We start from the raw sequence: 15343 nt of genomic DNA, 5'->3' as shown, positions 1-15343 counted from the left end.
GGGAATTTGAATGCTCCCTGTAAGTCACACAGCCAGTATGTATTAGAGGCAGATCCTGAACCCAGATCTTTCTGACTCCAAGGCCCCATTCTATCTGCTGTGCTGTGTTGCTTCTCTGATGGATGACCCCGGAGCTTTTGTTCCTCTTTTAAATAACATGGAACGGGCAGTTTGTGCTTTGTGATACGCTATTGGCACTATCCTAAGGATTCAGGAACATAATTATTTTGAAGCAATGAGGAGAATATTTAATAAATGGAAAATGAATATGTTTTCTTAATATTACTAAAGTGAGATATACAGAAATTCTTCACTGTAGAGTTGCAGGATTCCCGTGGTGAAGGCTCTCTCCATACCCAGGCCATTATTTGATGTAATGAAAAGAGAAAGTGTTCAACACTGAGATTGTTAATTAATTTAGGCTAACAAGATGAAGATAAATGAAGCAAAGCCCAGAGTGAATGAAGCAAGAGTCTTATTTACAATTTAATACATTTAAAAAAAGAGAGAGAGAAATGCAGATTTCACATGACAAAAAATAAAAAAAGCAAACATACGGGGGTGGGGGGGGGGAGAGGAAGAAAACAACAACCCCCAAACTACAATCCTGCCCTAAAACCCTGCCCTGACTTTACTGAAAACATGTGCTCTGCCTCCACAGAGAAGACACTTTTACAGTGTGTAAACAGTGCTTTACCACTGCTGAGAATCCCACACTAGTTAACCTTTAACTTAAGCATTTTATTATTCTTGCTACAGTCTGGGGATGACAATGAGAATAATTATCTTGAACTGTTCAGGTTTCTGGTTGTTCAGGTTAACCTGAGATTCTCTGCCTGGGTTATTTAATAATCATTTTATTTCAAGCTCCCTTTACTGAAGGAGAAAAAGCTTAGAAAAAGAAAAAAAATAGTCATGTCGGTTCCCATGTTCTCAAGTCTGTTTTCAATGGGTGTTATTCTGAAATTAACATGATTTGAACAAAGTCTCCTTTTTGGAGATGAAAGATATTGAGCCAATTTGTCATTTCCTTATTTCCTTTCTTTTTTCCTCCCTCCCTTATTTTCCCTGTCCTTTCTTTCCTCCTTGCCTTCTTTTTTCTCCCTTCCTTCCCCCTTCTTTCTTCTCTTCCTCCCTTATTTCTCTTTTATCCTTCTCTCCCTCCCTCCTTCCCTCCCTTCTTTCCTTCCTTCCTTCCTTCCTTCCTTCCTTCCTTCCTTCCTTCCTTCCTTCCTTCCTTCCTTCCTTCCTTCCTTCCTTCCTTCCCTCCCTCCTTCCTTCAGACTGTTTCTCTGATCTCATATAGGCAGTGGTAACCGGGATCTCTCTCTCTCTCTCTCTCTCTCTCTCTCTCTCTCTCTCTCTCTCTCTCTCTCTCTCTCTCTCTCTCTCTCTCTCTCTCCCCACAAATGGTATTATTGTGGTCACTCTGTTTTTATCTCAGGGGTCATGGACAAATCCATGCAACTGCTTCTAAGGATTTCAATAAATAGGACTTTTTTTTTAATCCAGACAATCGCCTTTTATGTTACTTTTAAACAAAACTACTAGTCCATCAAGAGTTTCAAAAGAAAACAATTCTCCAGAGTGCTGTGCTGGTATGGCAGTGCAGACCAATCATCATGGCACCCATTCTCTGGCCCTTTATTTTTCAAGTCCACAACAATAGGTTGTTGATTCAATGGACAAGACCAGAACAATTAAGTTCTCTGTTTAGCAGCAGTGCAGCATTTTAATGCCCTCCACTAATAATGGTCTCATTATTGTTATTCTAAGACTGGGCCTCAGGAGGAGGAATATTTGCTGGAGGTACGTCATTATTTTGCAAATTTCGATTAGCTCATCACGTTGTCTGTAGTGTGAAAATCGTAGCTAATTAGGGCAGCCAGTTAGGCGACCAGCTTTTGAGCTTATGAGTTAAAAGGTAGCACACTTGATGGGCCAGCGATGTGAAAAAGGTGGTAAAAAGGAGGATTAGAGCAGTTGCCTTAGTAACTCCAACTTCCATCTGTGAGGGAACAATAGACTTGTGTTTCTCCCCCACCTTGGTGTAAAAATTGGTTTTGTTTTGAAAGGACAGAGTTCTTTTTATGACAGTCTGGAATTCAGCCCAATAGAGTGTAGTTTTAGTTGTTAGGAGAGACCATTGGGGATAGAAGAGATGAAAGGTCACGGTGAGCTCCAAGGACGTGAAAGTTGTTGTCTCATGTAACAATAGTTGATTGTTTTCTTCTATTATTACTAGCCAGCCCCTAAGTCAGGTGATGGAACAAATACCTACAGTTTAGTCAGGTGAAACATGATGGGGGTGGGGCAGGCGGGAGGGAGAGAAAGAGCGAGAGGAATTGTACTTTGGCCATAATGAAGGATCGCTTTAATTTACTTTTATTGAACAAAGTGATTGTTATATTAATTTTCCACCATCTTTGAGGAAGATCCCTGGAGAGATGCCCCCACTCCACCCCACCACTCCAGTATGCTTTGGATGGTTCTGTCTCTGTGGGCCATCACATCTCTGGGAAGCACTCCAATGTGTTAGAAAAATGTGATTTAAGCTTTCTTCCTGAACTCCCTGGAGGACCAGCTATGGGATACTTAACAATAAATTCAGTTGTTGTAGCTTTCTCACATTATTGGTGTTCTTAAAAGGTTTTCCTTCAAATGCACACTGAATAAAATGAATGATAAATATGAAAGAAATTTGCTTCACCACTCTACAGGGTTTTATCATAAATTCTAGACTCCTATTATGGAAAGTTTACAGGAAACAGTTTAGATGTTGCTGCAGAGACCTTTACTAGCAGCCATTTTTCCCCTTATAAAGAACTTTCTGTGTATATATGACAATTTCCTCCCTGTAAGAGGGGCTACGTTGTTGTTTCCTAATATAAAAGGGAGTTAGGGATGGAAGGTTGAATTTAGTGTGTTATTTTGTAGATACTCTCCAAAACAAAGCATCAGGCTTGGAGTACTTTCATTTTCAAAAGTCTCTTCCTGTTCCCCTTCCCCCATCCCCAATCCTATGAAGCTTCAGTCATTTGATGGCCTATTTGCAGAAGCCTAGGGAAATGTAGCTACGTTTTTGTAGGCTTCTCCTCTTCAGACTGGAGGGTATGTTTATTCCTATAATCAGGTAAATTTTTTGTTCTTTTCCTTTCCCCCTGAATCCCAAAAAGAGATTCATTATAATTGGGATTGAGATCTGTCTGTGAGTCTTAAAAGATTTCTTTATTTTTATCCTTTGATCATCCCTTTTTGGAGCTCTGGTGTTTACTTACTTTTTTCTATCCATCTTCCCTAAGAACTATAGTTCTCCTTTCTCTGAATAACTTTGTTACAAATGCCTCATGCTCTTCTAATCAAAATGCCATAGAACTTTAAAGCTAGAATGGGCTCTAGGGTTCATTGAGTCCAGTCCCTGCCCTGGTCTCTATGACTCCAGTGTTGGTTATAGCTCTATTACTCCTCACTCCAGTGCCCTTTTGTTACTGGAGTATAAAATCAGACACTGAATTATGAATGAGAACTTTGACCTCTCCCAGGTTCTCTTCCAGTGGTTTAGAGATAATAGGCAGAGCATTCACTATCACTTTTGTGTTGGGCCAAGCAGCACAAGATGACAGGAAGTACTCGGAGTAAGGCATGCCGCCAAAATTCACTTTTGGAGAGAAATTGATGGAGAAAGGAAGATACCCTGGGATACTGCCTCATAGTGGGGAGATAGAGACCCTGGGGACTGAGTATGAGGAGGATTGGGCTGGGCACAGCTTTGCAGTAGCTTCATGAGTAAGGAGGAAATCATCAGAAAACTTCTTTTTTAAACTAATTATTCTTACTATGTGCTAAAATGAGTTGCATCTACTACTACTGACACACAGCAAGTGCCATCAGTGCCTGCTAGATTTTGGTGTTTGGGAGCAAAACTCTGATCAGCCTTACCCTAGGCACAGCTTTGGAAATGGTGTGGGAAGATGGGTGTTTAACTGACTTGGTGAGGAAGGGAAACAGAATACGGATTTTAATTATTATTATTTCTGGTTACAAATAAACATCTTTATCAATTGGGACTAATGTATCTTAGGGAAATAGCACAAGATTTGATACCAGAAGTTCTTGTTATAGTTTGAAACAATACATCGAGGTAGGACAATCACTGAACATCCAGTGAAAAGACCTAGGTTTGAGTCACAGCTGTGATTCTACTTATATCACACCTTTAGCAGGTTACTTAACCTTTCTCTGCCTGTGTTTCCTTATTTTCAAAATGAGCATAACAAGACTTGTACTACTTATCTCACAAGGTTTTTGTAAAGATCAGGTGAGATTATTTATATATGTACGTATATATATGAAATAATAAAAAACCACAGTACAAACATATTACTATTAATATAAATGTATTTATTATTATTAATAACTTTACTTTAGTTCCTAGGTTTCTATATACATAAAATGGAATAGATTCATTTCATTAGATGATGTGATAAATACTGGTATTATGAGTGAAAGTGCCTTATGTTTAATGTGGTACTGTGATATTGTAAGTTTGTGATTTTCTGTGTGGAGGCTATAAAATGGAACTTTTGTAAATGAAATTTGTACTTCCCAAGTTCAAAGAAAAGCTTGATTGAAACCTTTTTAAAAAGAATTTAAGTTAATTTTTAAAATGTGTATTGAGTTCACAGTTTTTAAAAAGTCAGTGTCTCAGTTTTTTAACCCACTGAACATGTTTTCAGAATTTCTTTTGTTATTTTAACAGTCCTGACTTGAGCTTGTCTAAGGGTGGGGAGGAGGGAGACCACACTCTCCATTTTGTGTACTGATTGCCCCATTTATTAATTTCTGCATGTTATCCATGATGTATCTCTAGACTTCAGAAGCTAATGTTGGATCAGATCTGCATGCTAGGTGATAAATGCCCCCAACCCTTTGCTCCTAAAGTCTAGAGTTTCCCAAGCTCGGGGAGGGAGAGTTGGACCAGGGAAGATGCCCGAGAGTCTAATAAGGTTCCAAGTCCACCCCAGGACAGAGTATCTCTAGGGGGCCAAGGATGTTCCAAGGATAGCTTGGAATTTTGAGTCCAATCTAGGGCAGTCTCAGCTTGTCAAAGTTCATCCCTCTATGTTTGGGTAGAAGCGTACCTCATCCAGTCACATGCAGATAAGGGTTCTATTCTGAAATTTTTCTGTGACAGAACAAGTGTTCCACAATTTGTTGCATACTTGTTTGTGCCTTCCATAGCTGACTTTTAGTAATCTCTTCCATGTGTCTAACAAGAACTACCTCTTTCACCTTTCACTGTCTCTTCCCTTTGTGAGTGGAGAACAATTTGTCTTTTATACAAGAGCCATTTACAGGGATAGAGACAGGGCTGGAGACCAGACCTGTGATTTCACTGGCATAGGGAACTCCTGGGTGTGGAAAATCCCTCTATCAGGTTGGCACCTTTTCTGCAGCTTATAATCTTAGAAGGTTGTCTAGAGCAAACACTCCTGAGTGTGCCTGAACCAGATTCAAATGTAGTTCCTATCTGATTTTAATGTGTTGATATATTAATAAAAAAGAAATCTATAAACATGTGTGGTTTTCTAAGTCAACATGTGGCCTGTAGGGATCCTTATGTAAGATTTGGTGGCTCCTGTTTCTAGTTGAGTTTGGTACCTAGAAGGGAAGTGACTTGCTCAGGGTCACACAGTCAGTGGGCATCAGAGCCAGGATCTGATCCTAGGTATTCCTGGCTTCACAGAAAGCTTTCTGTGCACTATGTTGTGCTGCCTTTTTATATAGTAATACTAATGATTTTTAAAAAATACACAACGATGATGATGCTAGCTTTGATTTGTACAATATTTTTATGGTTTTCAAAGTTTTGGATCTGTCAAGTGTGACCTCTAGCCTCCATTGATGCATACATATATGAGAGGGTTGGCCTAGATGATCTTTGAGGGCCCTTCTCACTATACAGTTCTATGATTTTTATGATTTTTGAACTAGTGTATGTGAGGCCCATTTTATAGATGAGAAAACTGAGGCTCAGAGATGTAGCATTAAGACTCGAACCAGGTCCTCCACTCCATTGATTTTTTTCCAACCCCTTCATTTTACTTATCTGTCTCCTAAGTAATCATCATCCCTCTGATCTCTCTTCCTGATGGGGAAACAGGTGGAATAAGAGAGGAACAAACTAAAATTTTCAAACTGAATTTGGTCCTTCCTTGTCTGCTCCCTTGACTCTGTCTGAACGTCTTGTTTGGATTCTAGGATCCCTTTTATACTTTTTCATGCTTCTGCTTTCACTGGCTTCTGCTGTCTGCCAAACAGGTGCATTTGCCATGTCTGCCTGATAGGGAATTAGCCTTCCAGTAGAGTACTTAAAAAAGAGAGAGAGGGAGGGAGAGAAGAAGAAAGAGGAAGAGAGAGAAAGGGAAAGGGAGACAGGGAGAAGGAAAAGGAAAAGAGGAAAAGGAAGAAGGAAAGAGAGGGAAAGGGAGAGAGGGAGGAAAAAGGAGAGAATGAGAAAAAGAGAGGGGGAAAAAGAGAGAGGGGGAGAAAAAGAGAAGAGAGATGAAGAGGAAGAGAAGGAAAGAGGAAGGGAAGGAAAGAGGGAGAAGAGAAGGAGAGGGAGAAAGAGAGAGAAAGGGAGTGAGGGAGAGAGGGAGGAAAGGAGAGAGGAAGGGAAGGAGAGAAGAAGGGAAAGAGAAAGAAAAGAAGAGAGAGCTGGGCTTTAATAAACACCTGTTATTGTGAGCCTGGGATGGTTGTTCGTTTATTTTCATAATATATTGAAAAGAGCAATAGTTTAAGAGGATACCAAGGTTCTAGCGCTAATTCTCCTTGATGGTTGCAACCTTGGGTAAATAACCCTTCAGTTTTACCAGCAGTAAAATCAAGGAGTGAGAGTTGATGATTTTGGAATTCTTTTCCAGTTATAATGAACTTTATAATGTTCTATTACGAGAACACCAGGAAATGGACCCTCTAATAAAATTCACAAGATCAGAAATTCTTTGTATTTCTTGTACATACATATTTTGTATTTTCCACCTCTCCCCCATGTTATTTCCAGCCACTCTCCCATCTCCTGATTCTCCTCTCATTCTATCACCATAGAGTGTAGTCTTGAGGAAAGAAATTACTGGCGAATTGGGTTGGTGTGTGTGTGTGTGTGTGTGTGTGTGTGTGTGTAGGAAAGGGTGGTCTTTATATCCCCAGCACCTAGCAGAGTGCTGGCACATAGTAGATGTTAAAGAAATGCTTGTTGAATGATTGAAAGACCTATGTTACTTATAAAATGTAATGTAATGAATATTATTCATTTTTATATATTACTTGTTAACGTGACTTTTGTGTTGTGTTAACCAAACTTTCTTAATGAGTACTATCTCCTATTTCTTTATTTCATGAAAAAGAAACTCCTTAGCCAGACATTCAATGCCTTTCATAATATGACACCAATCTTTGCACTCTTATTGCTTATCATTAACACCCATGGCTTCTGTATTCTAGCCAGGCTGAGCTCTTCACTGTTTCTGGATCTCTTCCTGTATCTCCTTTTCTCCTTCCCTGCCCGCCCCACCCTGCAGTGCAGTCATACAATCCATCCTCTTTGCCCATAATGCTTTCCCTCATCTCCACCGTAGAAATCATCTTCCTCCAGTGTCCAGCTAAGGTGCAAGCCCCTCCAGGAAACCTTTCCTGATCCTTCCGTGATCTCTTTTTTCCCTAGTTTCATTTTGATAATTGTTCTTGTTTCCTCTCATAGTCTACCTTATGTCATACTTGCCTATGTAGCCGTTGTATTCCTTTTATAGTCACCTACCTCAGAACAACACCTCTGCTATTTTTCTGCTTTAGCATCCAACTTAGTCCCTTAGTAGTACATAGTAGGTGATTAATAGATGCTTTTAAAATTGAATTTAGTTCATATGTCATCCTATAAGAACAAATTTTTTTCACTTCACTGAAAATAAACTGATTTACCCAAGTTAAGCTGACTGCAGCATTGCTAAGGGTTAACCAGAAGAGAATTACAAATGAACTATCTAGAAAGTTGATTATTAATCCAGCAAGAGAAGAAATATCCTTCTACTTAACAAGAAGGAGTATCTGAATTGCTGATAATATTGTTCAAGCAGTCGCGGTGGAATGGCAGAGTCAGGTAAGTTAAACAAAACTCAGAATTTGGGGTTTTTTCCCCAGTTTTTCAAGAGGAAAATGTCAGTAATTTTGCAAGAATTAGCTCCAAGAGCAATTTACAAATTGCTGTCCATAACAAATCTTCCAAGTTCCAAGTTAGGCTTGTTAATGAAATCCCTATGTACACTATCGGTGCGAGAAACTGGAGAGTATTTACAGGAGTAGAGACAGTATATTTAATTGTGTAATATTTATAAAAATCCATGATTAGATTTGTGATTAAGAACAAGAAAGTGGAATGTGGAGGAATGATTGCTAACACAGTTGGGTTCAAACCTCACGTAATATCAACTGAGGAATCCTGGGTAGTGAAGATATTACGTCCCAGCCTTCTCCTTGGCTGAGAAAGTTCTGGATGATCAAGAATCCTAGTGTCATTTGAAATTTAATATTGCTGCTCATGGAGACGGGTGGAGGGGATGACATTTGGGGGTGCCAGTGTTTATCATGTTGTAATTTACCTTTCCAAAGGCTGTTTTTATAGAATTAAAATGAAAGGAGAAAGGAAGAAAAGTGCCATGATCTATGTAAAAAGAAAATAAAGTGAGAACAGTATGATTTGGGGAATGTGTGCTCTTTTAAGATGTTTTTCCTCTGGTGGAGAGGAAATATGGGTGTCAATATTCAATCCTGTCAGATAGAATGTTTTCCTGATTACTCAATATTGCCAAAGAGAGCTCCCTGCTAAACACAGTCTGAAACAGCCTGTGTAGCAATGTTGCAGGCTTCTGCCTTTCTGGGGTTTGAGAGTGGGCTCGGGAGAGAGGGTTGGATTTAGGGAAAGGAATCAAACAGTATTAGTAAACTTGTTGTTCTCTGGAAAAGTACGCTAGAAAAGGGAGAAACTTTACTTTTATTTAAAGCTATTTCTGTAGCATAACTAAAATGGCACTGAATGAATCTTTTGTTATTTTAATGGCTACACTGGTACAGAAAAATACATATGTTTGCCTGATTCAAGCTAGCATCTGTGCCGTACATACATCTAGACATATATGCACACAGGTATAGGTATAGATGAGATTTTTAGTCCATGTGTACACATATATGTACACATATGTATATGCAATATATTTGTTATATATTATGTATACATGTACACACATATACATGTACATATGTACATATGTATATATGTGCATATACAACAGTGAGAACATGTGTATGCATGTATATATGTATAGATATGATTATATGTATAAAAATCCCAGAGCAGAAATGGATGGATTCTGTAACTGAAATTTACTCTAGTTTTCATACTATGTTGTGGCCCCTGCTATTTGAGACCAAGAAGCTATAGTAGACAATGGCATGATGTTGCTGTGATAAAGCTGTAGACACGAATGTTACAACCCCTGACATTAAACAAATAAAGGAGTCGATATTCCAGAAACAGGTCAAAGCAGAGGACAGATATCTAAATCCTTGGTGAATGGTGATTACCAATGCCTTCCACAGGCACCTTTTGTTGTTGTTGTTTGGTTGTTTTCTGTCATGTCCAACTCTTGGTGAGCTGAACCCATTTGGGATTTTTAGGCAAAGATACTGGAGGGGTTTGTCATTTCCTTCTCAGCTCATGATATGTATAAGGAGGAAACTGAGGCAAACAGGGTTAAGTAACTTGCCCAGCGTCACACAGCTAGTGAGTGTCTTTTGAACACAGGCAGATGGGACTTCCTGTCTCCAGGTCCAGTGGTCTATCCACTGTGCCACCCAGCTGCCCTTTGGGCCACAGAAAATGGGAAAGGGTTAACATAATTTGGGATGACTGAGGAAAATGGAAGCCTTCCCAGGTCATGGTTCTTTCCATTCATTGGAATGTTTCAATCAATAATTTCCTTAGTACGTATTTAACACTATGCTAAGAACCTTAGGAGATACAAAGAAACATTAAGGTATGACCCCTGACTTTAATTCAGGTTCTTCTATGTTGGTCAGGTAGACAGTATGATAGAGCAAGCCCACAGTAAGAACCAGGGTTTGTAGTTGGAGGTCCAAGGCTCAAGTTCAAGTTTGGCAAATTACTAAGTCTGTGACCTTGGATAGGTCCCCAAATCCCTCTGGGCTCCAGAATCCTCGAGTGAATGTATTAGACTAGCTGATCACTGGATTTAGAAATGGAAGTGCTTTTCTAATCCACACTCCTCATATGATATATAAAGAAATGGCAGTCTAGAGAAGTTACAGAGCTGGTGAGTGGCAGATTTAGGACTTTTGATTCGAAATCCAGTGCACTTTTCATTGTATCTTGCAGCCGCAGGCCATATCTCTAAGATTCCTAGAAACTCTATCAATCTATTGTATAGTCTATGAGAATGTGAATACCCACAAAGCAATTAGACCAGGGGTGGGAGACCTGTGACCTGAGGCCACATGTGACTGTCCAGGTCAAGGGTAGACCTTTGACTGAACCCAAACTTCACACAACAAAGTTGTGGCCACATGTGACCTTGAGGCTACAGATTCACCTCCCCTGATTAAACAATAGTACAAAATAGTATGTGCTTTTGGTAAAGTGGTGTTCATAATATACACTCTTTAAATATCTCCCAAATGAATGAATTGTATGGTACAGTATATAGCTGTTTCAGGCAAAGGAGAGAGAGTCACAGAAGGTTTCTGTGATGGGGACTTGACCAGTGAAGGAGATGGTACTTGACCTGGGCTGTGAAGAATGAGTAATAATGAAACAGCAGAGAGAAAGAAAGAGACATTCCTGGAAGTCCTGGGTCACACAATTCTAGAACAGACATTAGGAAGCACCATCTAGTTCCATCTCTTCATTTGACAGAGGTAACGCCTGAGGCCTAGAGTGTGAAAGTAACTTACTCAAGATCCCACAGGTTGGAGGAAAAGCATGAACAGAGGTACAGAGGCAAGAACAAGTCATCCTGGCCCAAAGGGCCCAGAACCCAAGGGCCAATCCAAGCTCAGAGTTTCTGTAGGCCTATATTCCAGAGTTTTTGAGTTATTGGTCCCTGTCTTTAACTCTGCCCCATTTGACCTTGAATGTTTCTCTTTAAAAGCATTATTGACGTATTTTTAAAATATTGCCTTCATTTTCCAATGTATCTCACCTGTCTTCCATCCAGAGAGTCTTCTTCCTCGATATTGATCTGTATTCTTCCTATTCATTGATTCTGTGGAATAGTAATAGTATTCTATTATGTTGATGTGCCATGTTTGGTCATTCCTCTATCAAATGTTTTCTGCTTTGTTTCTGTTTCCTTGCTACTTCACAAAAGTTTTGCTGTAAATATTTTGGTGTAAATAGGATCTCTCCCAGACCCCACCTTCCACCCCCTTTCACCATCTTTTACCTCCTTAGTACATATGACTGTCTCTGGGTCAAAGGGAAATTGATGATCCTTTTCTTAGCTTAATTCCAAAATAGCTTTCCAGAAAGCTTAGGCTAATTTACAGCTCCACCAACATTGAATTCATGTGCCTGTAGGTCCATAGAACTCCTCTTAACACTGACTATTCCCATCTTTAATCCTTTTTGTCAATTTTCTAGTTGTGAGGTTTAACCTTGGGATCATTTTGACTTGGATTTCTCTTTATGGCAGTAATTTGGTGTGATCTTTCCTATGACTCTTACCAGTTTGCAATTCTTCTTTTCAGAACTGTTTGTTCATTTTCTTTGACCACTTAGGGCTTAGATAATTCCTTTATGGTTGTGGGGAAACTAATGCAGAGAAAACAAAATTGAATATACTATTTAGAAGATTATTAAATTCAACGTTCATAGTTTATGTGCATCTGGGGGTGGAGTGGGGCAGGAAGAGAAGGAACACCAGTGGGGGAAAGAGTGAGGCATTATTCTGAATTGAAAATCTCATTTTTGACAAAAGTTTTCCTCATCCCCCTCCCTCTACTTAATAAGCATAGCTTTATGCTAACATTTGTAAAGTGAGTTCCTACCAGCAGTGCTGTGTCACAAGACAGATAGCATTCTCATTTTGCAGAGGTGAAAACTGAGGCTACTTTAGGAACATTTGAGTGATCAATCGCCTATGTTCACCCGGCTGGAAAGTGGAGCCAGCATTTGCTGACTCCCCAACTCCTGATTTGAGTTCCAGTGGTCTTTCTGCAATTCTGTGCTGCTGAGCATGGTGGGAAGGGTAATTTCCCAATCTCACCATGTTTATTTCAAGCACCCAGAGGATGTTGGAGAGAAGGATAGAAATGGACTTTCACATCTGATTTCATTAACTTCAGTGTTACTACCCCAGCAGATAATATTTCCAAGGAGGGGAAATGTGATGGATTCTCTTAATCTAGAGGGAGATAGCATAAGTATCTTTGTTGAGGAATGGCATGAACTAAATGAAAGAGTTTTCTTGTGGAAAAAAAGTGATAGGTAAGAGGAGGGTATAACTAGGAAGGAGAGGATGCTTATTCCAGCAGGAACTGGGAAAGGTAACAATAAAATGAGACACAAAATTTGAGAAGATGCTGGAAGTTTTCCTAACGTTTGAGGTATACGGAAACTTTTTTACTTAGATTTGGTGAGATTAGGTTGGAATAGGGCTGTGTGTGTGTGTGTGTGTGTGTGTGTGTGTGTGTGTGTGTGTGTGTGTGTGTGTTTCAGTGAAGGAGGAGAGAATAAATGGGAATTTAATAAACATATCTCTGTGGTGGATTTGTAGTCTCTCTCACTGATGGTAGCAAAGGGTTCCAAGATTATTGAAAATAATTATAACTTGTATATTTATCATGCTCTATACTTTTCAAAACACTTTCTCATGATTATCACCTTTGATCTTACTGCTGACCCTGTTGAGGAGATAAAACAAGTCTTATTATCCCTGTTCTGCTGCAAAAGAGATTCAGACTGTTGAGAAGTTAAATGACTTGCCCAAGGTCACACTGCAAGTTAATGCTATGGTCTCTTCCATTAGACCCATTAAGATCAACTTGTATGTGCACTTATTTGTATTCATATACACGTATACATGCACACATATACACATAGAGCTAGGCTGGAAACTGCAATGAGGCTATCTCTTAGGACTAACTTGTGCAAGTTAGGCAGATGGTCTTTACTTAGAGGAGGAGAATAGACAAATATTAAAATCAGAAAAAAGATTGAAGAGATCAAGCAATAGTCTTGTCTATCACTTTTCCCTAAATTTTAATTACTGGATCTATAAATTAAGGTTTTTTCTTCTTATTTTCCTTATGTCCCTAAAGATACAAAGGTAAAAACACAAAACAATTTGTGTCTGAAAGGGTTAAATAATTGCATGTAGTTAACAGAAACACATTTGAAGCCCATTTAACACCTATTACAAGTTTCGGCTTATTGGCTACAGTTTAATGGGCCAAGTACTAGCGTCATTTCTTAAGAGGCCAAGACTAAGGAGAAACAGGTGTGTGCTTAAATAGAAAGAAAGAAATACCATAAACCAGTGTAAATGAACTGTAACTCAAATAAAAACTTTGCTAAAAGTAAAGGGTGCTGAGTGGAGACCTAAACCATCAGGGAGAAGACCCTATTTATAAGGTCTAACTAGCAGCCATAGTGTGGCTCAGTCTGCCTGGATGCTGGGGGTGGGGGGTGGGATAGAGGTGGGGGGTGGGGCATGTGTTGGGGGGTGGGGGGTGTGCAAGCTGCAGACATCCAAGTCCTGCTATTGGAAGGACCTTCTTTTGTTACATACGGGGTTGATGAGATGTGGGGAGGGACTTGGGTTGGATGGAATGGAGTTAATTAGTTGAAACAGAGCCATAGTAGGAGAATTTTCTTATGGAAACAGCTATTTTCATCTGGCCAAAGATAAATGCCACCTTCTGTCTATCTCAGAAAGAAAAATGACCGTAGTACAGAGCAGCCACTCTTCCTCTTTATGTTGACCAGAATGCAGAGGCCTCCACTTGGTTAAAAAAGTTGGCTATGGTTAGCCCAGGGGTTATTAATGGGTCTGTGGTTGGATTTGAGGGAGTCTGTGAATTTGGATGGAAAAATTACACCTTTACTTCAGTGCAACTAGTTTCCTTTGTAATCCTGTGTAATACATTCTTAGAAGAAGTCTGTAGCCTTCTATAAACTGTCAGAGCAGTGTGTGACACAAAAAAGTTAAGAACTCCAGTTTAGCCTGTGGATAAGAAGATTTGGAGTAGGCGGGAGGTGGGATAGATGGTCACCTTCACAAATCTGAGAGCAGATGGAGATTTAGTTTGTGTGGCTCCAGAGGGCAGAACGAGCACCAATGGGTAGAAGCTGCAGCAAGCCATGGCAGAAGAGAACAGAGTTGAGTGCATAGAGTGCTGAAAACAAATTTCAGCTTTTCCGTTTTTGTCCAATTTGGGTAATTATTTAATAAAAAACAACTAAAAGGCATTCTTTTTAAGGACTAAACTTTTCATATTAAAATCTAATCATGCACATAAAAACCATTTACGATAAAATATACTTTAACATAAACTCATGATGATTTGTCAACAGTTGCTTCAGAGAGTTGAAATGTGCTGGATGATGACCCATCTCCCCCGCCACTGCTTCCCAAAGTCCTCAAGGTCTTGCTGTTTGCCCCAGTAGTTTCCCTGTGAGCCTGTGTATATACAGCCACAAGCTACACCTTCGTTTCTGTTGTCTCCTCCGATTAGAGTGTGACTCTAATAGAGAGCACAGACTACTACCTCATTTTTAAAATTTGCACGCCTGGTGCATACTACTGAACTTGGCGCATTATAAGTGCTTAATAAATGCTTTACATTCCAGTTTGATTACTTTCTTAGAGTGTTCTTGATAGCCTAGCATTCTATTACATTGAACACAGTCTCTAAGAAGGTACCTCAGAGGAATCTTGTCCCAATTATACTTGATCAATAATCCCTCTTATAACACCCCCCCCCCCCCCCCCACCAAGGGGTTATCCACCTGCTGCTCAAAAGCTCCCAGTGAAGGGAATCCCTCCCTGCTCAATGCAGCCCACTTCATTTTTAGATAGCTCTAATGGTCAGACAACTTTCCCTTATACTGTTTAAAATCATCCTGATTTAAAATCATCGTCTAAAACCACTGCTCCTAGTTCCGCCCTCCAGGGCTGATTAGAATAAATCATAAGACTACTATAAAGTAGACTTAGAACTGGAAGGGACTTTAGAGATCATCTGGGTCACCCTCCTGTTTTGTAAATAA

General features: G+C 39.6%; 1 protein-coding gene across 22 annotated transcripts in view; it reads left to right on the top strand.

Moving 5' to 3' along the window:
- SOX6 (SRY-box transcription factor 6) overlaps positions 1–15343 on the top strand; it is a 666349-nt gene that overhangs the window by 218038 nt on the left and 432968 nt on the right. The window contains exon 1 of one of the 22 annotated variants that reach the window (XM_072619579.1): positions 7353–8158. The exons of the other annotated variants lie outside the window; for them this stretch is intronic. The gene's annotated coding sequence lies outside the window, so the exon portion shown is untranslated. Of the gene's footprint in view, positions 1–7352; positions 8159–15343 lie in introns of those variants that run through there. 22 annotated transcript variants of the gene reach the window in all.

The sequence above is a fragment of the Notamacropus eugenii genome, chromosome 6 (genome assembly GCF_028372415.1).
Source record: "Notamacropus eugenii isolate mMacEug1 chromosome 6, mMacEug1.pri_v2, whole genome shotgun sequence".
Lineage (NCBI taxonomy): Eukaryota > Metazoa > Chordata > Mammalia > Diprotodontia > Macropodidae > Notamacropus > Notamacropus eugenii.
The sequence above is the reverse complement of the archived record's forward strand: the minus strand, read 5'-3'. Positions and strand labels throughout refer to the sequence as shown.